At 45.7% G+C, this 25,563-nt stretch overlaps 1 protein-coding gene across 5 annotated transcripts in view; it reads right to left on the reverse strand.

The window, feature by feature from the left end:
• Positions 1-9,091: 9,091 nt before the first annotated feature.
• LOC149749931 (uncharacterized) overlaps positions 9,092-25,563 on the reverse strand; it is a 58,250-nt gene continuing 41,778 nt past the window's right edge. For 4 of the 5 annotated variants that reach the window (XM_089906327.1, XM_089906326.1, XM_089906325.1 and 1 more), the window contains 2 exons: positions 19,427-19,748; positions 9,092-11,270 (listed from right to left, as the gene is read on the reverse strand). The gene's annotated coding sequence lies outside the window, so the exon portion shown is untranslated. Of the gene's footprint in view, positions 11,271-19,047; positions 19,749-25,563 lie in introns of all 5 variants that reach the window. The other variant, XM_089906324.1, reaches the window with a different exon arrangement.

The following is a 25,563-nucleotide window of genomic DNA, read 5'->3' on the forward strand; positions in this document are numbered from 1 at the left end:
GCGTGGATTTATTTCTGGGCTCTCTATGCTGTTCCATTGATCTATGTACCTGCTTTTATGACAGTGCCATACTGGGGGGATTTTTAGTGTTAGTTTCAGGTATACAGCAAATTGACTTAGTTATACATATACATATACTCATTCTTTTTCAGATTGTTTTCCCATATAGGTTATCACAGAATATTGAGTTGAATTCCCTGTGCTATACAGTAGGTCCTTGTTGATTACCTATTTTATATATAGTAGTGTGTGTATGTTAATCTCAAACTCCTAATTTATCCCTCCCACATTTCCCCTTTGGTAACCATAAGTTTGTTTTCTATGTCTGTGCGTCTGTTTCTATTTTGTAAATAAGTTCATTTGTATCATCTTTTTAGATTCCACATACAAGTGATATCATATGATATTTGTCTTTCTCTGTCTGACTTGTTTCACTTAGTACGATAATCTCTAGGTCCATCCATGTTGCTGCAAATGGCATTATTTCATTCTTTATTATGGCTGAATAATATTCCATTGTATACATGTACCACATCTTCTTTATTCATCTGTCAATAGACATTTAGGTTGCTTCCATGTCTCAGCTATTATAAATAGTGCTGCAATGAACATTGGGGTGCATGTACCTTTCTGAATTATGGTTTTGTCCAGATATATGCCCAGGACTGGGATTGCTGGATCACATGGTAGCTCTGTTTTTAGTTTTTTAAGGAACCTCTATACTGTTCTCCATAGTGCCTGTACCAATTTACATTCCCACCAACAGTGTAGGAGGGTTCCTTTTTCTCCACAATAATGCCATACTGTTTTGATTACTCTAGCTTTGTAATACAGTTTGAAATCAGGGAGCATGGTGCCTCCAGCTTTGTTCTTATTTTTCAAGATTGCTTTGGCTCTTTAGGGTTTTTTGGGTGTATGTGTGGTTTCATACACATTTTAAAATTGTTTGTTCTATTTCTGTGAAAAAATGTCATTGGAATTTTGATAGGGTTTGCAATGAATTTGTAGATTGATTTGGTAGTATGGACGTTTTAACGATATTAATTCTTCTTTTCTTGACTAATTGCTTTGACTTGGAGTCCCAATACTATGTCCAATAAAAGTGGTGAGAGTGGGCATCCTTGTCTTGCTCCTGATCTCAGAGGAAAAGCTTTCAGCTTTTCACTGTTGAGTATGATGTCAGCATTGTGCTTGTCATGTATGGCCTGTATTATGTTCAGGTACATTTCCTCTACACTTACTTTGTTGAGAGTGTTTATCATAAATCGATGTTGAATGTTGTCAAATGCTTTTTCTGCATCTGTTGAGATGATCATACGATTTTTATTCATTTGCTGATGTGGCGTATAATGGTTGACTGATTAACAGATGAGGAATCATTCTTGCATTCCTGGAATAAATCCTGCTTGATCATGATTTATGATCCTTTTTTACATAGTGTTGAATTTGGCGTACTGATATTTGAGGATTTTTGCATCTATGTTTTATCAGGAACATTGGCTGGTACTTTTCTTGTGGCGTCCTTGTCTGGTTTGGGTGTTAGAATGCTGGCTTCATAAGATGAGTTTGGAGGTGTTCTCTCCTTTTGCGGGGGAAGATATTGAGAAGTACTGTATTAATTCTTCTCTGAATGTCTGGTAGAACTCACCAGTGAAGCCATCAGGTCCTGGACTTCTGTTTCCTGGCAGGTGTTTGATTCTAATTCAATCTCCTTTCTAGTAATTGCTCTGTTCAGATTTTCTATTTCTTCATCAACCAGTCTTGTTAGGTTGGATGCTTCTAAGAATTTACCCATTTCTTCTAGCTTACCCAATTTGTTAGTGTATAACTGTTCATAGTAGTCGTTTATGATTCTTTGCATTTCTGTGTTATCAGTTGTAATGTCTCCTCTTTCATTTCTAATTTTGTGTCTTGTCTTGGTGAGTCTAGTTAAAAGTTTAGTCGTTTTTGTTTATCTTTTCAAAAAACCATATCTCAATTTGATTTTTTTCTATTGTCTTTTTAGTATCTATTTATTTCTGCTGTGGTCTTTGTTATTTCCTTCCTTCCACTAACTTTGGGCTCCACTTGTTCTTTACTAGTTCCTTGTGCTGTAAAGTTAGGTTGTTTGAGATTTGTCACGTTTCTTGAATTGGGGATTTATCTCTATGAACTTCTTTCTTACATCTGCATTTGCTACATTCCATATGGTTTGGTATGTTGCATTTCCATTTTCTTTTTTATCTCAAGGTATTTTTTAAAAATTTCTTCTTTGACCCATTGGTTGTTCAGTAACATGCTGTTTTATCCACAAATTTGTGAATTTTCCAGTTTTCTTGTAATTGATTTCTAGTTTCACACCACTGCAGTCAGAAAAAAATGCTTGATATGATTTCAATCCTCTTAAATTTATCAAGACTTGTTTTGTGGCTTAACATACAGTCTATCCTGGAGGATGCTCCTTGTGCACTTCAAAATGTATAGTTTGTTGCTTTGGGATGGATTGTTCTGTATATATATGTTAAGTTAATCTGATCCAATGTGTCATTTAAAGCTGATGTTTCCTTATTGATTTTTGATTCCTGACACGTTACAACATGGACGAACCTTGAGGACGTTAGGCTAAGTGAAATAAGCCAGTCACACACAAAAAGTGGAGTATATGATTCCACTTATATGGGGCATGCAATCAATTTCATTGAGAAGGAATGGTGGTTTCCAGGGACTGGGGGGAGGGGAAATGGGATGCTGTTTAATGGGTATAGAGTTTCAATTTTGCAAGATCAAAGAGTCTGGAGACTGGCTGCACAAAGATGTAAATGTACTTAACACTACTGAAATGCACACTTAAAATTTTACTATTTTAACCATTTTTACGTTACGCGTATTTTATCACAATTAAAAAGAAATTTTAAGCACTGTGTGGAGAACAGTTTGTAGACCAGAAAAATTAGAAGCAAGCTGGCCAGCTGGGATGCTATTGCAGTGGTCCAGGTGAGACAATAATGGCCTGGATTAGAGTGACAGAGGCAGAGGTGGATGAGAAGAAATCAGATTTGGGGGTCATTTTAAAAGTAGAAACAGTAGTACCTGCTGGCAGATTGGATGTTGAGTGTGAAGGAAAATGACAGAGAACTCTGAGGATTTTAACCTGATCGACTGAGTGACCAGCGGTGCCGTTTAGTGCAGTGAGGAACTCTGGGGCAGAGGCCAGCTGCCAGGTGGCAGGCTGATGGCATTGGCCACTTTCCATCAGGGAAAGGGTGACTGCTCCCTTTGAAACAGGCACTTGTTCCCGATTTGGGTTTGGTTCCCTGCCTGTCATCACGCTGCTGCCAGCACTCTCTCTACGGACTTGCTGAATGGCTTATACTCTGTCATATTCTCCCACACGACATCACTTCTGACCATGGAACTCACTTTACAGAGAAAAAGCAGGCCATAGGCTAATGCCCATGAGACTCCCTAACCTCATTAGGCATCCCAACACCAGAAGCAGACAGCTCAGCAGTACAGAGGGATGGTCTGTTGGCAGCCAGTCCCCACACCAGCTGGAGAAACACCGTACAGGGATGCAGCATATGCTCTCCCCAGTGTTGCTGTTTCTCCCTTTAGGGACACTCCCAGAATACATTTGGCCAGGGACCCAGGGAGTGGAAGTGGTGACGGTTAAAATTATACCTACTGACTTACCCAAAACCATTTGCCTCCTTTACTCAAAGATTCTCTCTGGCAGATTTTGGTACCTGGAGTAGAAATGCTTTTGCCTGGTGACAGTCTTCCAAAAATGACTGACTGGGACATCCTGTCAGCCAAGCTAATGAACTCTGAGCCAGATTTGATTTTATGTAGAAAAGTAAAGAAAAGGATTTTCTTATACCTAAGTATCATGGAGCTCTTCACCTCATCATACGTAACCTGCATTTCCAGGTTCCACGTCTACCCAGAGTCCTTGAAACGTGACCCTCCACGGCACCCACGGCCGAGTCTGCCTGCTGATGTGCCCCTCCTTCCCAGCCCCTCACTCCTGTCTGGTATCTACTGCCCACCAGGCTGCCCAGAGGAGCCCATCTGCTGCCCTTACGCGAGGTCACCAGTATCCCTGCTGGCTGCCCTTTAACACAACACCCCAAGGGACCGGGGAGGGGCTGGGACCCACCCTTGCACTGTCGCCTGAGCCACTGCAACACTGCACGTCCCTACCGCTCTCCCAGAGTCTCTCTCAAAGCAGACACTTCTGTATTTTATTTTGTTTCTTGCCTGCAAACAGCAATCAAAACGCTAATAAAAACCCTTTTCCACAGGAACTTGCACCAACTTCATTCCCACAGAGCCAAGCCTCTCCACCCTCACACTCTAAATCAAGACAAACGCCACTCGCCCAAATGCACCAAACATCACTAAACCAGAGCACTTTTCATCACATTCCAGGGAATGGTGACGTCCCTGTTTCTTCAAGAGTAACAGGGCTCCTTTCGTAGTAGAAAAGGGTCTGTTCTAGTACACTTCCTAAAACAGAGTGGGTACCAGTTACTCAGGCCTTAAAGTCAGGTGTACAGGAAACGTAAAATTTTATAGCAATGATGTTTTTGTCTCCAACAGTCGCCACTGACCACCACTCCTCATTCCGTAGGGTGGTAGAAATGAGGTCTTAGCCAATTCAGATCATGATTTCTCAACAGTTCATGTACGCCCGCCCCTCCTGGGGCTGCATCTCAATTCTGGGAATTGGGGATGGGTGGGACTTGCAATCCGCGGTAGGAGAAGCCTGATCCCCCCGGAGCCTCATCCGAGGCATCCCCAGTCCTCCAGGCTGTGCCGCAGCACCCTCTCGCTGGCCTCTGGCCCTCCCGGCTGCAGGCACACTGCCCTCAGCCACACAGGGAAAGGCTCAGCTGCTCCAGCATCCTTTGGGACCCTCTCCCTTTCACCGCTCCCGAGCCACGCCGCGTGGAGGCTCCCAAGGCTGCCGCCCCACGCCACCCCCAGATCCACGGCCTCCCGGCCAGGTCTCCTCACTTACCTGGGAGTTACTACTGGCGAGTTTGGAGTGTGGAGCTGCGAGTGACTGCCTTTCCTTAAGGGGAGCACTGATGCAGGTGGATTCCTCAGCCTGATGCCCAGCAGTGCCTTCTCCCCTCCCCCTCCTTCTGGGCCTTGGCTGTGGCAGGACAGGGAGAGGGGGCTGAGCCTGGACCCCTGCAGTCTTCGGGGTTCCTTCCAGTTTGCAGAAGTCCCCACACCCACCTTCGTTTCTGTATGACAGTCCACCGCCCGATGTTCCGTTTGCCACTGACAAAATCAAGAGAAGCAGAGAAGGCATTTGTTCTTCTGGAAACTTTTAGAGGTTGTCTCAAAACAAAAAGAAAAACCTCATCCCCTTTAGGATGGGGAATGCTTTTCCCTTCTGGTGTTGGAAACTGGGATCGTCCTTCAAAGCGCATCTTGTCTGCAGTGGCTTCATGGCAGGTTAAAGGGGGCCAGTGTGCCTGCAGTCTGGGGTCCTCTACCTGGGTGGTCGGAGCTGGGGTCCTGGAGGTGGAACTATGAGCTACAAGATACAAAACTCATCCCTTTCTGGGACAAAGTTCAGTTCACTTAGGAATTCACAGAATAGCCTTTATGTGCTCCTTTTCTCACCTCTAAATTTCTTTTTGCCGACCATACTGCATAGACTCAGAAACAATAGCACTTTTTTCAAAAGCATGCTCACCCTGGCCCACTAATACTCTAAGTCAACAAACTTCTGAGAAGTTCGCCTCATCTCCGCACACCAGTTTTCTCACGTGCTGGGGTGACCCGTCCCAAATTCCATTCCAGGGTTTGTCATCAGTCTGTAAGGCCAATGTGTCCCTTGACCTTGGACAATCCTTTAATCTCCTATGTGACTCAACTGTCTTCTGTAAAATGGGGTGAATCGTATCTATAACATCACATGTAAAGTCCTTAGGACAGAGCTTGATACATAGTATGCCATCGATAAATGCTACTATTATTATGACTATGTCAATCCCACATGAATCCCGACATGCAGCGGGGTGAATCTCAGGTCACAGCTCGGATATGCAAAAAATGTAACTGGCTTTATTTTCCCCTAAGTCTACTTATTTTTTAATGTTTTGTGCCCACTGCACTAGGTAGCAGAAACTTCCTTCCAATTAATTCAGGGTGATCTCACTCAGTGTAGAGTCTCCCTCTTTCCAGGAGTGTCCAACTCCTGGGCCTTTGTGGGACGCTAATGATCTGGCATCTGGCCAGCTGCTGGCTGAAGTCATCCTAGACGGTCCTGGCCCAGTGCCCCACCTGGGTCCCTGCAGTGGAACTGACTCCCCAGGGAAGCCAGCTTCACACAGGTTACTTCCTGGGGAGGGGGTAGCAGAGAGCAGCTCTGAGAGCAGTCAGCTTCCTCTAGGGGTTCGGGGGGAGTGACACGAGGGAGGGTGTCACAAGGGGACATAAGGGGAATGACGCAAGGGTGGGTATGTGTCTAGATTCCTATACCATGTGTTTCTCATTACCATAGTTTATTTTTACCCAATGCCCTTTACCAGTCAGAGTCCACTGTGAGGCGACCGTCAGACATCCCAGGGAAGGGTTAGTACATCAGAGAAGCAGAGGAAATGCTTTTTGGAGGTTCATACATCTTGGCTTTTCAGTATCAAGAGCCTGGCCTTGAAAGAGTCACGGCATCAGTTTTACACCAAAAACACTAGACTGGAAAGAATATGAGGTGATGGTGAAAGTCAGGGTTTCCAAGCTGAGATGAGACACACATTCTCTAGGTTGGAGGAGGGGAGAGAGGTGAGATAGAAAGGAAACAGGGAAATGAGATGCTGGGGTTGGGGGCGGGGACGGTGACCCTATAGATCAACAGCCAAACTGGGACACTTGGGAAAGTGAGAGAGAGTGCTACGGATAGTGATGCTGGGGCCGCAGGCACCAACCAGGACTGCCCCAGGGAAGCCGCACAGACGGACCTGTATTCACCCTACACAGGGTCCAGCTCCCCACTCGGAGCCCAGGAGCAAGCCGAGAAACCACAGACGTGCTGGGGGAGCTGGGGGGCCCCTCCTCTTCCTCCTTGCTTCGAAGAAAGCGCCCAGGCGCCCACTACGACTCTGCCTACGCTGCCAGGCAGAGGGGACCTGACAGAGAAGTGAAATGGTTGTGAAGACGGTGACGGATCTTGCACACCTTGAGACGGTGAGCTGAGGTGAGCGCCCGCCTTACAGTGAATCAGAGGACCCGAGTCAGAGTTCCAGGTTCTTGCAACTCGTAACTAAAAGTCCCTCTTTTTGAAAAGACTGCCTTGTGGCTAGTCTTCCAGGGCGTCCATCATATATACATGTGTATCTACACGCAGGACAAGGGGGAGACACTTCCATGGTGTACATTAGAACAATACCCGCAAATGTGCTGAAGCTTCTCCAGGGTTTGAATTCGCAGCATCTGTCTTAGGAAACTAATGGTCCATGCACATTAAAAAGGGTGTATACAGATTTTTAGTTATGTTGTTTATAAGGGTGGAAAATTGGAAATACCCAGGATGTCAGTCAACAGGGGAGGGGTTAAATAAATAGTTGCATCTCCACACTACAAAATACTAGGCAGCAGGTTTTTTTAAATGTGTTACAGTTTATATTGCTCTGAAGCAGAAAAATCCTCATGTATCAATTTTAAATAGCAAAATATGGAACAATATATACAGTATGATATCACTTATGTAAACACACATATACTCACACACCCCAAATCTATGCATGAGAATCTGTATTTGTCTATATTTTCTTATGCGTAAGTAAATGCAAGAAATAAAAATCTGGAAAGATATTCACCAAATTGAAATCAACAGTTACCTCTGAGGAGAGGAATCCAATTAGGAGACTGAAAGTTAAGATAGATGTTTTCACTTCATGGGTATTGTTCAGTTGTTTTTTTTTCTTACAGCACAAATATATTCAGGTATTACTTGTGTCACCCGTTTTTTAAAATTGCCCCCCTTGTAGCAGCCAGGAAACGGATGGTATGACCTAGGATGATTTGAGGAGGGTTTAATGAAGGGACAGTTATAAAGTTACGGGTTCAGGAGGACCACTTAGGACAGTGATGTTACCGCCCCAAACCCAAAGGGATGAGTGGGAGGGAGTCCTGGGGACCCAGATGGAGAAAGTCACGCAGAAAGGTTTCCCGGAGGAGCACTTGGGATGCAACAATGAATCTGGGGAGTTAGGAATCCACTTCCCTGACCTCATTCCCTCCCCCCTCCCGCCAGTCATCTGCTGGAGTCCCCACTGGCCAAATCCAACAGGAAGCCTGAGAGTAAGGGAACTTGATGTTGTTCATACAAGGGGGCTCCTGGGACAGAGACTTGAGAGCACAGTGGCAGAGGGTGGATTTGGAGGAGTAAAAGGAAGATAACAGGCATAAAGCCATCCTCCCTGGACTCCTGTTGAAAAAAGGGGGAGACGTCTACAATGATATACACCACAAGGTCATCTCTGAGTTTGGGGATAATGAATGTTTTCAACTTCTTCCTCTTGCTTATTTATATTTTCTAATTTTTCTATATTAAACACTTAACTGCTTTAAGTTTTTTAAAGTTATTTGGGGCATTGCTAGTAGTCAGGTGATGGTGCAAACATGAAAGACAAACATGAAGGTGGAGGTACCTCTGATTAACTGAAGAATGTAGGAGCAGGAACAGTTAATTAGTATCTCAAATTTGAGGCTCCTCTTGGGTATTAGAAAAAGATCTTTGATAAAAGAAAGGTTGGGGGCTTCCCTGGTAGCGCAGTGGTTGAGAATCCGCCTGCCAACGCAGGGGACACGGGTTCGAGCCCTGGTCCGGGAAGATCCCACATGCCGCGGAGCAACTAAGCCCGTGCGTCACAACTACTGCAGCCCGTGCTCTAGGGCCCGTGAGCCACAACTACTGAGCCCACGAGCCACAACTACTGAGCCCGTGTGCCACAACTACTGCAGCCCGTGCACCTAGAGCCCGTGCTCCGCAACAAGAGAGGACACCGCGGTGAGAAGCCCGCGCACCGCAACGAAGAGTAGCCCCGCTCGTCACAACTGGAGAAAGACCAAGCCAAGCAACAAAGACCCAACGCAGCCAAAAATAAATAAATTTATTAAAAAAAAAAAAAAAGGAAAGGTTGGTTTTTAAAATAAACAGTGCTGGCATAATTGACTATTCATCTGGAAAAACTAAAAAACTGGACCCCCTACTTCAAACTATGTGCAAAAATAAGCTTCAGATATATTAAAGATCAAAATATAAACACTGAAATGCTAAAAGAAAATTTAGGAGAATGTGTAACTTTTGTGTGGGAGAGGCCAAAAAAGAAAAGGCCAACATATTTGACTACACAGCAATTAGACACTTATGTAAAGGGAGAAAAACCATTAACAAAGTCATGACAAATAATATACTCTGAGGTACATGAGATAGAATTATACCTAATATACAAAGGGCTACCCCTCACGGATAAAAAAGGACAATTCATTAAATGTAGAAATGTGTAAAATAAAGTTCACATTTTATAGCAAGAAAAACTTAAACATAAAACAATTTTTCTCTGCCCTTTGGCCTCCTCTCTCCCCCCACTGTGCATTTTGTATCTGCCTTATGCATCGAAAAAAACTCCCCCACTGGCAGAAATACCTGCTGGCACCAACAAGACAACTCCTTAAAGATAACATTCCTTCCTGATCTTGTCAGGGGGTCAGGATGACCCAATACTTTGTACTTACAGATCTGGATTGTGTGAACTGTCAATAATACATCATCTAATGTCGTCTCTGTCTCAAAAATTTTATGTAACTGTGTTTCGACTTCTAACAGACAGAACAGCTCTTGGAGGTTTCTGAGGGGCTGTTCCCCAGTTATAATCCTCCAATTTGTCTCAAATAAAAGTTTCCTTTTCTTTCATAGATTGACTATTAAGTTTTCATTAACATATGTCTGAATAAATGTTATCTCACCCCCTTTCTGACTTGAATTCTGAGCAAACTGAGAAATATGACAAAAAGTAAGGCAGAAGGGTGCCAAACACCACCTTCAGGCTGGACCAGCAGGTCTGGTGGCAGACGTGGTCTAGCATGAGAGAAGAATGTCCACCTAATACTGGACATGCGAATCCTACAACACGTGACCGGTCAGAGCAGTGCTGCCCCAGCGCAGACCCCTCCCCACGAGAGAAGGGGGAGAAGATGCGCAAGGACCAGCTGAAGTCTCTTCATTCTATCAGACAGGTCACGTGGGCAGAGAAGCCACGAGAAAGAGAGTAGAGAAGGTTCACACCCCTCGCACAGACTGAACCATCCATCGCGAGGGGGAGGACGTGTTCCCCCCTAACAACGCAGAGGAACAAAAAGTTTACCTCTAATGAAAGGAAGCTGACAAAGGGAGGGAGGGAGGAGGAGACACCCTCTCACCGCGTGTGTTTCTGCGGCCGGAGACAACGCGGAAGCTTCCTCACGCGGAAAGCTTCACACCGGGCGAGCAAGAATGCTCACTTCTTCCTCATCAATTTGTGCATCGTTTAATGTGTTCTGGATAGAGTGGCTGTAATTTTTAAAAATCCCAAGAAGTGAAAACGCTGGAGTTCCTTTTCTAGAAAGATGGGGAGCGTTACCTTGGTCAAACGCCAGTGGCACTGAGCGCTCAGGATGGCAGGACAGCCTTGCCCGCCCCGCGGACCGTGGACCGGCGGTTCCAGCCTCAGCCTCAGCCTCAGTCTCAGCAGCAGCAGGGCGCGGGCCCTCGTGGCCCCCAGCCCGGGGTCGCCGAGGCCAGGGACTCGGTAGGCAGGGAACACGACGCTTTCCAGCAGCTGGCAACCGAAAGGCAAGCTGGCCTGGTATCCGGAGAGAAACAAGGCGTGTGCACAGGTTTTGCTTTACTTCGGAGACGTGAGTCTATTCGCGTGCAGTTGACGAGGCGGTGGCCCAGGGAGAGAGCGGGGCCCGCAGACAAGGGCTCCCGTGAGGCACACAGGGACGTCGCGGCCTCTGATTCGGTGGGGAGAAAACCAGGTGTGCGCATGCGCAGGTGAGCGTGTGGGCGGGACGGGAAGACGGCTTCCGGTCAGGCGGAATGTGAGGGCGTCTCCTGCTCGAGAGGTGAGGAGCTTGACGGTCCCACTGAAGGTGGAGACTCCATTTCTCCGTTTCGGTGGTACCCAAGGTAAGGTTAACACCTAACAGCCTCCGTTCGGTGGTGTAAGATATGAGGAGATGTGAGAGTCCAGAACCCTTGGTAGAAGGCGATTCAAGTGGAATCTAATCTGGAGAGAAAAAAAAGAGCCTCTTCATATATAGAGTGCTCTACACTATTGTAACAAGTGCCTATTTTCCACCACCAGCGCCATTAAAGTGTAAAGAATCACTTGCATCCTTGGTCTCTGAGAGGACTATACAGCATGTGGTAATTATTTGGTAAATAACTGTCCACGGAATAACTAAGGGGAAAAAAAGAAGGGTTGACGGAATAGATCCCTCTCATAAGGTAAAGAAGAAAGCACAATGGGCTTCAATTTAATTAGATCCAACAAGTATGGGCATCTCTTCTATACCCTGGGCACTAGGCAAACCACAGTACATAGGCAGCTGCGGTCCTGACCCTCCAGAGCCTGGTCTGGATGAAGACAGTGGGCATGGAGGCTCTGATCAGAGGTTGACGTATGAACTTTAAGATGTGGAGGTGAGGCTGCTGTAGGACAGCTCTGTCCAATTATCTCTTCATTAGTGATAACTGCCCCAGCCAGGTGGGGAAAGGAAGAAAATTCCAGATTATGGCAGGGAGAAGAGTACGATGTACTTGGGGGCGGGGGGGGGGGGGGAGCAATGCCAGCGGTGAAGGTGGGAAAAACAATGCAGCACATCATGGCTACAAGCATAAGCTTTGGTTCAGACTGGAATTCAAAATCAAACTCCTCCTCTACAATGAGACTTGGGTACGTTAACACCCAAGGCAGTGATGCTCAACTGAGGGTGACTTTGCCCCACAGGGAATACTTGGCAATGTCTGGAGACAGTTTTGGTTTTCCCAACTGGGTGGGAGGAGAGTGGGATGCTACTGACATCTAGTGGGTTGAGGCCAGGGATGCTACTCAACATCCTACAAGGCACAGGACAGCCCACGACAAAGAATTATCCAGTCTCAAATATCAGTACTGCCTGTGAAACTCTGCTTCAAGACTTATCTGTAAATAGTTTTAATGATACCAACCTTACAGAGGTTTTATGAGAGTGAAATGATTTAATGTCTATTAAATACCCGTGTCACCAAACCAGGTTCATTTGCCCGTGGTGCAGCACACCGGAATGCTGAGACCCCGAGGTTTGCAGCAAAGAGAGAGCTATTCATAAGGCAGACAAGTCTCAAATCGCCCCTCCCCCGCCCCCCGAGGGCAAGGGGCTGGGATGCTTGTGGGAGGAAGAGTAAAGAAGCAGGGCAGGGCGGTCTGAGGCTTGGGGAGCACAGGGAAAGGTGATTGGAAACAGCTGTGACAGCAGCCTTTCTGCACAGGCGTAGCTCCACTACTGGCCTCAGAAGGTGGCAGAGCAGATGCTCTCACGTGTGCAGGTGGAAGGTCAGTGGTCCCATCCGGTGTTAACCAGCCCAGCTCCCACTAGACACAGCTGTCGCCAAGTTCCTAGAAAACAACTCAGGCAAACCTCTTACTGTTCAGACGTGCTGCTTGGAGGACCCAAGTCTTCTGTAGCAACAATTAAAACAACTGTGATTATCTTACAGTTGAAATGGATTTAACTAGTGATTACGCACGGTTTCACCTGCCATAGAGAATGAGAATAAGGGAAAAAATGAGGAGTAATACTAAAATGAAGAGAGGAAGATGCTAAAGACAATTTCTCATTGCAATTTTGGATCAAACATTTGTTTGCAGGGCATGGAAAGCCATCTCTTGCTTTAATTGCTGATCCTATGACCAGACACTGGATTTACTGTAGATCTGAAGCTGAACCCCCACAGGGCAAACTGATATCAGCTAAGACCCTAAAACCACCAGTGTTGGGAAGGCTCACCCCCATGAGAAGAGAGAGGAAACGTTTTCAGTGTCCACTTGGAAGAGCTGTGAAGGTGGAGGGGAGCCAGCGATACCTGCGTCCAACAAGAGGGTGGAGTCTGCTTGTGTTTAATGCTGGGGTTGGGAGAAGAGGAGGCGCCTCCAGTTTTTTCCCCCCTTTCATTTTAGTAGTTGCAAAATATTATAAACTCAAATCTGAGAGGATATAAAACTAAGACTATTTGTTGGCCAAATCAAAGTGCTTCACTTTTTATTTAAAATTTTATTTATCTTTTAAACCTTTACATAAAGGTTATGTAAACCTTTATGTAAACCTTTACATAAACCTTTATGTAAGTCATTCCATGTTCATTGGTAGAAAAGAAAAACAGAAAACGAATAAAGAAAAAAGGAAAGGAAGGAAGGATGGAAGGAAAGAAGGAAGGAACCTGACAAAAAGAAAAAAGTCACATATAATCCAACTACTCAAAAATAATTGCAATTTTTTCAGTATGCATTCCTTTAGATTTTTTCTATGCATATGTAACATTATGTATACCTCTAAAAATAAAATTGGATCATCTCAATCGAAAACTTTGTAACCTACTTTTTAAATTTACATCTTTAAATAATACATCTTAAAGAGTTTTCAATATCTTTGTTTCCATATGTATTAACTTGTCAAAATATAAACAGCTTTTCCCCTAATTACAGAAGGAATAACCACTGAATGTAAAAGAAATGCAAGCAATATGGAAGCATATAGAAAAAAAAAAGGAAAAAAAACAAAGTATTTGAGTTAGGAAACCATGACTTCAGTTGGCATAAACACATAAACAACAGAAAGCTCAGAGCTAGGATGAGCTCAAAGATGTCATCAAGATCCCAGGGTCCTTCTATCTGTCTCCTCTGCTGCTCACTGACCTCATCTACAAGGTCATTCTCCTCATGGTCACAAGATGGCTGCCAGTGGCAACCAAGTGCACAGTCCCTTCTTTATGTCCCCCTGCCGTGGAATGTAAGCAGGTTCTTTCAGCCTCATTGCCTCAACCTGTGTCACATGCCCTCCCCAATCCATAGCGATCAGCAGGGCAATCCTATTCACTGATGAACCTGGAGTGGGGGGTATGTGGAGGAGCCACATGCATGGCTGAATGCATGGCGGAGTCTTCAGCCACCGCATACACTGTAAGTCCTGTGTCTCCGCGAGGCGCGCAGTCTTTTCCTTTTTTTTTGTTTTGTTTTGTTTTGTTTTTGCGGTATGCGGGCCTCTCACTGTTGTGGCCTCTCCCGTTGCGGAGCACAGGCTCCCAATGTGCAGGCTCAGCGGCCATGGCTCACGGGCCCAGCTGCTCGGCGGCATGTGGGATCCTCCCGGACCAGGGCACGAACCCAGGTCCCCTGCATCGGCAGGCGGACTCTCAACCACTGCGCCACCAGGGAAGCCCCGTTATGTTATTTTGATCAAATGTTTCTTTTTAACTTACTTAAGCATAGAAGCAATTTTCTGAAGTTTTCTTCCAATGTGAGCTTTTGCTTGTTCTTATGCATTTTGACCTCCTGAAACAGAAGAGCAAACCCGACTCCATACTGGATCTATTCCTTTAGCTCTAACCCTGTGCTGTTGCCTGTGCTTAGTCATGCTGGCTCTGCACCTTTTGTAAAAGAATGTTGCCTGTGGCCTGAAATATACATACAGGATAGCCCATTCTCAAGGCTCTGACCTTTAAAGGAATAACACTTTCCCATTCATACAGAGATAAAAAGCTGCAGAACAGAAAAAAAACAATTGTCTTGTTGGTTTATAGGAACATCTTGACCAGACCTACATGGACAGCTGCAAAAACAAAGGATTCCAGCACTAAGAAGTTTGCAGCAGCCAGCCATACCCCCTTCCCTTTTCGCATAAGAGAAGCCCGAATTCTAACTCAGGTAATGTGGCTCTTTGGGACACTAGTCCACCATCTTCTCGGTCTGCTGGCTTTCCAAATAAAGCCGCCATTCCTTGCCCCAGCAGCTTGTCTCTTGACTTACTGGCTTGTTGTGCGGTGAGCAGTATGAGTGTAACACACTCCTTTCCTCCTCTTCCTTTTTTTTTTTTTTAAGGGGATGAGGGGTAGAATTATTGCACAGACCCCAAGCTGGGTTTCTTCTTGTTTAGTCATTTTGAAATAGCGCCCATTCTACATGGGCTGCTTTTCACCCCAAAACAGTATCTACGTGGTCTTTTTACTCCCTGTTTACCTGAGCACGGCCTGCATCTTCCCTGTAGAGGGTGAGTGAGCTGGGGCTTTAGATCAGCATCACTTGTATCTGTTGGTCCCAAGCTGCCTGGGAAGAGTGGGGAGGGGCGTGTTTCCACGAGCCCTCAGTGCTGGGAACTGTTTTCACATTCACCTTATTTTTGATTCTGTTGAAACCCTCGTCTGGAGGCCCGGCCCGGTGAATAGAGCCTGCCCTGTCCCGTGGATGGCGGTGGGTCTGGAGGTCTGGGTTTGTCTCCCCTCTCTGGCTGCTGGAAGCTGTGGTCAGAGCCCAGCCGAGCGGTGTGAACGCCTTGCCTGGTGTGGCCTCAGGCACTGCCCCCTGCCCAGCTTGCTCTGTCCGGAGCTGCTGGCCCCTCAGAGAGAATTGCTGCTGGAAGCTCATTTCTGGCCTCTCTCCCACCACTGTGACCTTCGGCTGATGTTTGGCTTTCACTTAGGAAGAAGGGCCCCGGGTGGAACATTCCAGATCTTTTCTCTCGCCAACTCAAGCCCCCATTTCCTGTCCCTCCAAAGTGAGAAAACTTTTTAGCGGGCCTCTTCTCACCACATCGTGCAGCTCACTCCAAAAGGGGAGCTGTGGGTTGGTTCCCAGATTTTATATCCATTTGGGCTTGATTGTTTTGTATTTTGGATATATCAGATGTTTTGTATTTAGATTTGTATTTCCTGAAGTCTGTGGTATGAGGTTGGGAAATTTTCCTAGATTTGTTGTTGGATGGTGTTTTCTTTGGTGTATCTTGTTCTATTCATTCCAGTATTGGAAGGAGATTTTTGTAAGCCTGCTAATACAACCCAGTCTTTCCTGATTGCCCCAGAGCATTTTATTTTATTTATTTATTTATTTATATTTATTTAGTTTTTGGCTGTGTTGGGTCTTCGTTGCTGTGCATGGGCTTTCTCTAGTTGTGGCAAGCAGGGGCTACTCTCTGTTGTGGTGCGCGGGCTTCTCGCTATGGTGGCTTCTCTTGTTGCGGAGTACAGGCTCTAGGCGTGCAGGCTTCAGTAGTTGTGGCACGCAGACTCAGTAGTTGTGGCGCACGGGCTTAGTTGCTCCGCGGCATGTGGGATCTTCCCAGACCAGGGCTCAAACCCGTGTCCCCTGCATTGGCAGGCAGATTCTTAACCACTGCGCCACCAGGAAGTCCTGCCCCAGAAGCATTTTAATGGTTACGTAGCATCCCAGCCCCATGGATAAAGCCAAATGTTCTTAACTGATTTCCAACTGGCAAACAGGTGATTTCCAATTTTTTATCATTATAAAAATGTTGCAAAAACTATGTGCGTAATATGTGTACACATCTCTGGTGATTTCTTTAGTGAGTGATCACATTTTCAATAATGATAAGTTCAACTGTACTTTGCCCCTTCTTGGCGTTGTCTTCGTTCTGCAGCTTAGTGGTTCTAAATAAAACCATCATGAAAATCCTTTGCCATATTGTGGAACAGTCTCGGCACCTTCTCTTTCCGCCAGACCATATGTTGACCCAGATACACTAATCCCTCCATGGAGCGACATGATTGGTCCACCAGGGATGTGCATTATCCTCATTTCCTCTCTTCCTTTACACCCCCTCATGGTCCATGCATCCTCCACAGCTTCTCACAATGCACTTTCTACTTACTCTCTTTCATTTTTGGCTGTTTTTTTCCCACACACTTCTGAAGTTTGGGGATCCATTTCTACCAAGGCTTTTGTCTCGTAGAGATCAAAGCTAAGTAATAGGCACCTGCTTCCTAGTGTCCTACTCCTCAGAATCTCTGTCTCTGTCTCTCTCTCTCATGCATGCTGAAACCCTGATGTATCAATGTCAGAAGGCAGAAACCAATCATCTTGTGTTCATCAAACTATGAAGACCACCTGCAGAAAAACACTCAGGGGTGCTTTTGTTAAAATCCACATTCCTGGACTGCACCTCAGGTTTGCTGGATCACAAATCTCTAGGGATAGGGACGAAGAATCTCTGTTTTATTGAGCTGTCTAATGATTCTGGTACTTGTTAAAATGTATATCATTTTAAATGCTATATCAAAGCTCAACTCCATGTAAACTAACACAGTAACTCCCTTCCTATCATGCCTTTTAAATAAAGATTGTATTAATCGTGTTTCCAGATTGCTGGTAACACGGACACACTCTGCACAGATCCGAAAACCACAGCGTGGTAGAGATGACAAGAGCACCACTTCTGGCCCTCCTCTCCTTCCTAGTTGCTTACTGTTAGGTTGGGGCCACGTGACCAGTTCTGGGCTGTGAGTAGGGTTTAGCTGAGTCCTCCACGGCATGCCTTTGCTGTGGTGCCCTTGAAGCCACGTGCTGAGATGCAGTGTGAAGAGCATGGAGCCAGCGTCAGCTTGAGTCTCTGATGGTCTGTGGAGCAAAACTCCTGTCACCCTTCACTGGATGTGCCACGTAGGCTAGGACTATAAGTCATGGAGATTTTAAGGTTACTTGTCACTGCAGCAAGACCTAGTGTTGTTCTGAATAATAAAACTAAAACCTCGATTTCTTGTTCATGCACCAATGTATCTGAGGGTCTTCTGTTCATTTTAAGTTATAAAAAGAATTCTCCAGTTCTACAAATCTGAGCTTTATTAGAATATTGACTTCCTAAAATCGACTCCTGTCTTCGTAACTAATTTTACCACATTTTAATCTGTGCAAATGGGAGGAAAAAAATTCTGTGCGTGAAAAAAGGAAACTAAATGCCCTGGGAAAAGTAAATGAGGTAAAATGAGTCAGTCAGTGGTTGACCTAGAGAAAGAACCCAGAACTTGCTCTGCTACCTGGCTGACAAATCTCTACCATTAAACCATGATGGGAAACCAAATTTCTCTTAAATCCAAAATGCACAAGTACTATAAACAATATCTACAGTTGGCCCTCCATATCCGCGAGTTCAGTATCAATTCTATTCAAACGGGATCCGAGGTTGGTTAAAGCCGCTGATGCGGACCCGCGGATACAGAGGACAGACCGTGTACCACGCCAGCTATACAAAGCACTTGAGCGTCCAGAGGACTGTGGTTTCCACAGGAGTCACAGATACCGAGGGAGGACTGTATTTAACCTGCCACATCATTTCTTGTTGAGTCCGAATGTCTTTTTAACTTCTGATTATCTTACTCAACTCTAGTTATGGTTCAGTTCAGTCATATCTGCCATGTAAACTTAGGCCCAGCCTTAAAAGCAGTGCCAACCCTTCCGAACCTCCTACCCCTACCCCCAGCTGTAGAGGACAGAGGAATGCGGACTGTATACACATAAAGCTGTATTTGATTCTAGCCAGACTAAAATGGCAGGGGTATATTATTATTCAGTCCCCCAAACCCAAAATTTCAAATAACATATAAAGTAAAATGCTATTCTGTAAATATCAACACGTCACAGAACCTCTAATGTATTCTGATATACGTCTTTACCAAGCTCAACTCCAAAGGAAAACTTTGAAGGGAAATGGGAATGCATGCTCTTTCTGTAAAAGAGTGATTCCTCATGGTTTTGAAGAGGTTCTGCCTTGTTCTTCCACTTATGTGTGTGAGTTTAACACAAGGGACTCCAGAGGGTCAGAGAGTGGTGGGTACTTTCCGTCACCCCTCCCCCATGACAGCACCGGGGGCGTCCTCAAGGGCCCTGCTGGGCGGGGACCAGAAGCCTGAGCGCCCCAGCCCGCGGGGAGGGCGTCCAGCACGGGGCTAACTGCACACAGCAGAGAAGGGAAGAGCACAGCAGGGGACGTGTCCTTCCAGAAAGAGCACCCCTTCCTCACCCTGGGCCATGTTTTCAGGTTTTCACAAAAGGACAGCAGATGGGACTTCGGTCCAGGAAAGGCGAAGAATTTGTGTGGCTGGAACTTGGGCGGGTGTGAGGATCCAGGCACAAGGCCGGGTGTGCCCTAGTCCAGCAGGAAAGCCAGTCCTGCCCTGCCCTGGGCGGGCGGCAGCCGAGGGTCACCGAGTCGCCACGGGAGACACCGGAAGGATGGAGAAGACGCGGGGGAGGGGGAGGGGAGCGCGGCTTCCTTCGCTGCCCTTCTCTCCCTGCCGCCCGTGCCAGAGCTCGCCTGGCAGCGGGGGACCAGCCCCGCGGCACGGCGGCCCCTGCGTGCAGCACAGAGAACACTTCAGGACGGGGCCAGGTGAACCCACCTTCAGGCTCGTGGCGTGGCGCGCGCTTCTAGCCCCTGCGGGAGTGAAGACCTCTGTTCCCCGGCGGCCGGTGGGAAGCAGCCTCGTCCAAGGTGACACACCGTTCCCTGCGTGGCCCACATCCAGCGACAGGCTGACCAAGCCTCCCTGTGAGACGGGACAGCTCCGAGGGCACCCTGGCCTCAGGGCCCAATTTCCGCCCAGTCCTATTTCCTTCCCCGGGTGCGGTGCTGGGAGCACCCCGCACGAATGCACGCTCGTCTCCAGCTCAGAGTTGGCTTCCTGGGGACCCAAGTCTCAGCACTGGCGTTTGTTTCACCGTCTAGAAAACAATAGCACACACTTTCAGAATTTTGTACAAAACTCTCTCTTAGGTATGGTACAACTTCTGATTGTTGACGGTTCATATTGAGCTCATGTTAGAAGACAAACGATGAAACTGGAAATTATTGTTTAGTTTTGTTTCGAAAATGACAGCTTTTAAGAATTGAAGGCTTCGTAATCTGGGGACACGACCTTGGAGTCTGAGGGGTTCAGCTGACTAGGACAAGACGCTCACATGCAGAGCAAGCTGTGATGTCAGGGAACAAACAACCCTGGTCAAATGAGCCCCAGTTCATGGCCAGTAACTTTTAAAATTTTCAGTTGTTGCTTAGTTGAACCCCTGTCTTCTCCTCCACTAGCTAGGGGGTGCAGAATACGCGTCAGCAAATCTCCCCCAAATGAAGCCCCCCAGCAAAGACAGAAGGAAGAGGCCTCCTGACCCAAGGCGCCTGCGCTTGTATAGAAATTGGGTAGTTACTGAGCAGCGGGGGTGGCCTTTAGGGGCAGACTGTGGGTGAGCGCCAGAAATGGAAATAGCAGGATGGACCCCTTTACCTCCAGGAGAGAAAGGGAGGGAGGGAGAGGGAGGGGGGAGAAATGGGGAGAAAGGGAGGGGAGGGATTCGGAGAAAAAAAAAAGGATCTGGGGAAAGGCCATAGCAGGAAGCCCCTGGCACATCAAAATCCCCGTTTTGGTTAAAAATGGCCATAATGTATGTGTAACTCTTTTGATAAAGATCTGTGGTCTCCTGAAGGAGCTGTAACCACGGGCATGTCAAGTGACAAATAAAATAATAAGAAGCGAGAGAGAGGGGCTGATTTTTTTTTTAAGTTTATTCTCTTCCTGATTTTTTTCCCCAGAAAGCAACTGTTTAAAATTAAGAAATAGCTGCAACCCTTCTGTAATACGCTCTGGGGAAAGAAAAGAGAAGAGGAAGGAAAGCAGCTACAATATCGCAAAAAAGCCTGTGCGGTGTCAGCTTAAGTTGGAAATGGTTTGGAAGCTCATCAGAAGGGAAAAAGAAACGTAGGAAGAAAAAGATGAATAATCAGAAACAAAAACAATAAAATTCTCATTATATACAGAAAACATTAAACTACTTGAGAGGACTTATTAAAAGCACATTTGTTAGCATATTCCTTTGGGAAGAAGTGGGAAATGCTGCCTTGTGAGTGTTCTCCATCTGATTTCTACCATGAGAAGAATTTTAAAGGCCTTAATACAGGAATCAGCAGAGGCATGTGTTTCTCTCCAGCCACGCCCCCTCCTGTGACCACCCCCCCCCCTTGACCTATGATCACCCCCATTCCATTCTATGACTGAGAGGCCCAGGGTGATCATGGGGGAATCTACTAAGAAGCCTCTAGAATATGTTTTTATATACTCCTAACAATTCAACAAAATCGCAGATTGCAAATTTTGAATGTTGTCCTTGCAAATATTGTACCACTTCAAATGCAGTCCTTTAGGTAATTACATTTGATTTGAAATCATAAAAGGTAGAATTTTCTTTCTTTTTATTTTTAAAAGGTTGCTTTTTAAAAAAAATTTAATTGAAATATAGTTGATTTACAATGTTGTGTTAGTTTCAGGTGTACAGCAAAGTGATTCAGTTATATATATAAAGTTTTTATATACTGAATGAAGTCAGACAGAAAGAAATATTGTATGATATCATTTATATGCGGAATCTAAAAAAAATGATACAAATGAACTCATTTACAAAACAGAAACAGACTCACAGACTTAAGAGAACAAACTTATGGTTACCAGGGTGGGGAGGGAGAGTTTGGAACTAACATGTACACACTACTATATATAAAATAGATAACGAACAAGGACCTACTGTATAGCACAGGGAACTCTACTCAATATTGTGTAACAACCTAATTGGAAAAAGAATTTGAAAAAGAATAGATACATGTTTATGTATAACTGAATCACTTTGTTGTACACCTGAAACTAACACAACATTGTTAATCAACTATACTCCAGTATAAAATAAAAAGGTTTTAAAAAGTTCCTATGTATATAATTCTTTATGTAAAACTTTATATATATAAAGTTTATATAAATCTAAAATATATATATAGATTCTTTTCCATTATAGATTATTACAAGATACTGAGTATAGTTCCCTGTGTTAAAGGTTTCTTTTCTTAGTGTTAACATTATATCAGCCAGAATAGGCCTTTAGCCTGTTTGCCTGACAGTCTCAGGAGGTAGGGGTGGCACATAATAGAGAAGAAAATGATTTATAGAGCTTTCTTTCTAAAAGAATCTTAACTCACTGAGTTTGGATACTAATCTCATCAGTATTTTATTCTCAGTTTAGACGTCAAGTCCCACACGTGTGAAGAGATAATCTAAGTACAAGCCAAGGATGAACACTCATCCTTGACCTCTAGACCAGTCTGTGCATGAAGCCCACCCCCTGAAGTGGTTTGTGGTGCATACTTTAAGGAGCTGGTGTGTCTTTCTGCTTTTCTACCAATTACGCCTGTTTGGGAATGGAAGCTTTTCCTAAGTGTGGGGTTTTAAATATACACCCACAGATCCTTTCTTTGTTGCTTCTCCCTCAGGAGGTGACACTTAATCCCTCTCTCCTTGAGTGTCGGCCAGATCTAGTCTTTCACTTCTAGCCAGTAGAATTTGGGAGAAATGATGAGATGTCATTCCTTTCTTATTATTTATTTATTTATTTAAATTGTGGTAAAATATACATAAAATTGACCATTTTAACCATTTTCAGTATACAGCTCAGTGTACAGTTCAGCCTTGTGAGAGGCCCTGACCAAGAACCGCCTAGCTAAGCTGTTCCCAGATTCCTGACCCAAAGGAGCTGTGAGTGGTTGTCTTCAGTGCAAGGTTCGGTCCAGTGATATTCACATTGTTGTACAACCATCACCACCGTCTACCTCCAGAACAGTTTCTTCATCCCAGACTGACACTTGGCACCCATTAAACAACTCCCTGTTCCCCCTGCCCCACCCTCTGACAGCCACCATTCTTCTTTCTCTATTGAGTTTGGTTATCCTAGGTACTTCCTGTAAGAGGAATCGTACAGTATTTGTCTTTTGTGACTGGCTCGTTTCACTTAGCATAATATCCTCAAGTTTCATCCATGTTGTAGTGTGTGTCCGAATTTCCTTCCTTTTTAAGGCTGAATAATATTCCATTGTGTGTATATACCATATCTTGTTTATCCACTCATCTGTGGATGAACACTTGGGCTGCTTCCACTTTTGGCTATTATGAATAATGCAGCTATGAACATGGGTGTACAAGTCCCACTTTCAGTTCTTTGGGGTTTATAAACTTGTGAGTGGAATTGCTCAATCATATGGTAATGCAAAGCTTCATTTTTTGGATGAATTGTCAAACAGTCTTACATGGCAGCTGAACCATTTTACATTCCCACCAGCAGTGCACGAGGGCTCCAATTTCTCTACATCCTCGCCCATGCCTGTTGCTTACTGTTTGTTGATAATAGTCACCTTAATAGGTGTGAGATGAGATGTCATCTCTAAGACTAGGTTCTTCAAAGATTGTGGCTTTGGTCTCTGATGTGTGTGGTTCTCCTTCTCTGTCTTTCCCCCCCTTCAATCACTCACACTGAGGAAAATCAGCTGCCCTCTTGCAGGGAAGATATGGGGGAGAATCAGGCTGCCTGGCTGCGAGTACACTCTGGCAGCTGGAGCCACCTGCCCAGTGAAGAATGAGGACTCCTGCCAACAGCCTGGGGGCCGGGGGGCTTGGCAGGAGACCCCCCTTCAGGCCTTGAGATGGCCGCAGCCTGTGGGAGACCCCAGCCCAGAAGCATCCAGCCACACCGATCCCAGAGTCCTGACCCATAGAAACTGCGAGGCAACAAATGTTTGTTGTTTTCTGTCATTAAATGTGGGGTAGGGCTTCCCTGGTGGCACAGTGGTTGAGAGTCTGCCTGCCGATGCAGGGGACGTGGGTTCGTGCCCCGGTCCAGGAAGATCCCACATGCTGCGGAGCGGCTGGGCCCGTGAGCCATGGCTGCTGAGCCTGTGCGTCCGGAGCCTGTGCTCTGCAACGGGAGAGGCCACAACAGTGAGAGGCCCGTGTACCGCAAAAAAAAAAAAAAAAAAAAAAGTGGGGTAATTTGTTAAGCAGCAACAGATAACTAATATGGGACCCATAACTAATAAAGGGGAAATGCTACCAGTTTGTTCAACAGTTTCACAAATATTTCCTGGGCAGCTGTGCTGGGCTGTTCTGGGCAATGGGGAGACCACAGTGAGCAGAGAGGAAACATTAGGAGATAAATCCCACGGAGCTTATAGCCTCATGTACCACGTGACTTTTAGCTCTGAGCACGTGTCTGAGCCAGTTTCGGCCTTAAGTGGTAATGACTCCAGCACATTCAAGCAGAAAGGGATTCCACAGGGAATTGGGTCGACAAAAATCACTGCAAAGGCTGGATGAGAAGACCGTGGCGGAACTTTCAGAACTAACCCCAAGACCAGCACCGCAGAACTGGCCCCCAGGGAGGAACTGCCTTCTCAGTTACTGTGTGAATCTGGAGAGCCCTGGGTGAGCTCTGAGAGCGCAGGGCTTCTGCTGTGACCCCACTGCGAGGCGGGCGCCTTCAGCCCAGCCCTCTGCTGTTCCTGCCTCGTCCTCTGTACCCCCCTTCCACAAATAGCATGTGCGCAGCTGCTGGGTGGAAGCAGGGTGGGTGCGTGTGGGACCCAGGCTGTACACACAGTGGGATACATGGTCTCCACCTGGCTGGTCTGTAGAGTGAAGCTCATTCAGAGAGGCAGAGTGGGCCAGGCTCCGGCATCTCCTCCAACATGACCCACGGGGTCAACAAATACTCTCGGATGAGAATCCTGCTACAAAAGTAGAACTAGGATGGATCCACTGTATCGATGACTGTCATTCGAAGAGACCTGAAAACAGGGAGCTCAGGTATATTGAGTAGCTGCTATGTGGCTGGGACTAGATTATGAATTTGTGTTGTTATTTTATTTACTAATCACAACAACCCTGCAGGATAGGTATTATTAGCCCTATTTTCAGGTGGAGAAAGCAAGGCTCAGCCAGATTGAGTCACTTGGGCAAGGTTCGATGATAAATAGAGGTTAAAAACAGAAAAAAAGAAAATTGAAACAGGCATTTCCTTCAAACCCCAGGGCACTGCATTCTTAGTGCCACACAACATAATGATAGTAGTGATGGGAGAAGTTTTCACATATTGAGGTGTGGGGAAGTCATTTTGGCCTATTAAACATGCATTGTATACCTACTTTAACCGTTAAAGGAAAGAATGCATTTGAGAATCAAAATGGAGTAACTGTGGTTCAGGCATTAGAAATGGAGCCGGTGGCCGCTGAGGATGTGGTTTCAGACACCTTCCTGCATCCCTGGGAACTTGAATTTTCTGAACTGTATCAGACTCGAGGACACCACCAGCTGTTCTCAAACCAGTATCTGCTGGCAGCGGCCAGCTGCAATCTTATGGTCTCAGGGTCTCCCCCGGTAACTACACAGCCATTTCAGACCCCAACCAATCCTTGCTTAACAAGCACCCTTACTTCTTCCAGCTCCAGTCCTAATTCTTGACAAACAACTTATGTGATTTTGCAGTTTTTGCCTTTATAAGCCTCCCCCATTTTGTAGTCCAGAGGAATACAATTCAAGCGCTTTTCGAATCTGGGTCTCTCCAGCTATTGTCCTAGGACAATGTGGGCGCCCCAATAATTGTGTTAGTACATTATAAGCCATTGGGAAAGTAGTAATCCACAAGTCCATAATAATAGTAATAATAATAACCAATA

This window comes from Delphinapterus leucas, chromosome 2 (genome assembly GCF_059928025.1).
Source record: "Delphinapterus leucas isolate spDelLeu-1000000601 "Yukka" chromosome 2, BTC_Dleu_Yukka2, whole genome shotgun sequence".
NCBI lineage: Eukaryota > Metazoa > Chordata > Mammalia > Artiodactyla > Monodontidae > Delphinapterus > Delphinapterus leucas.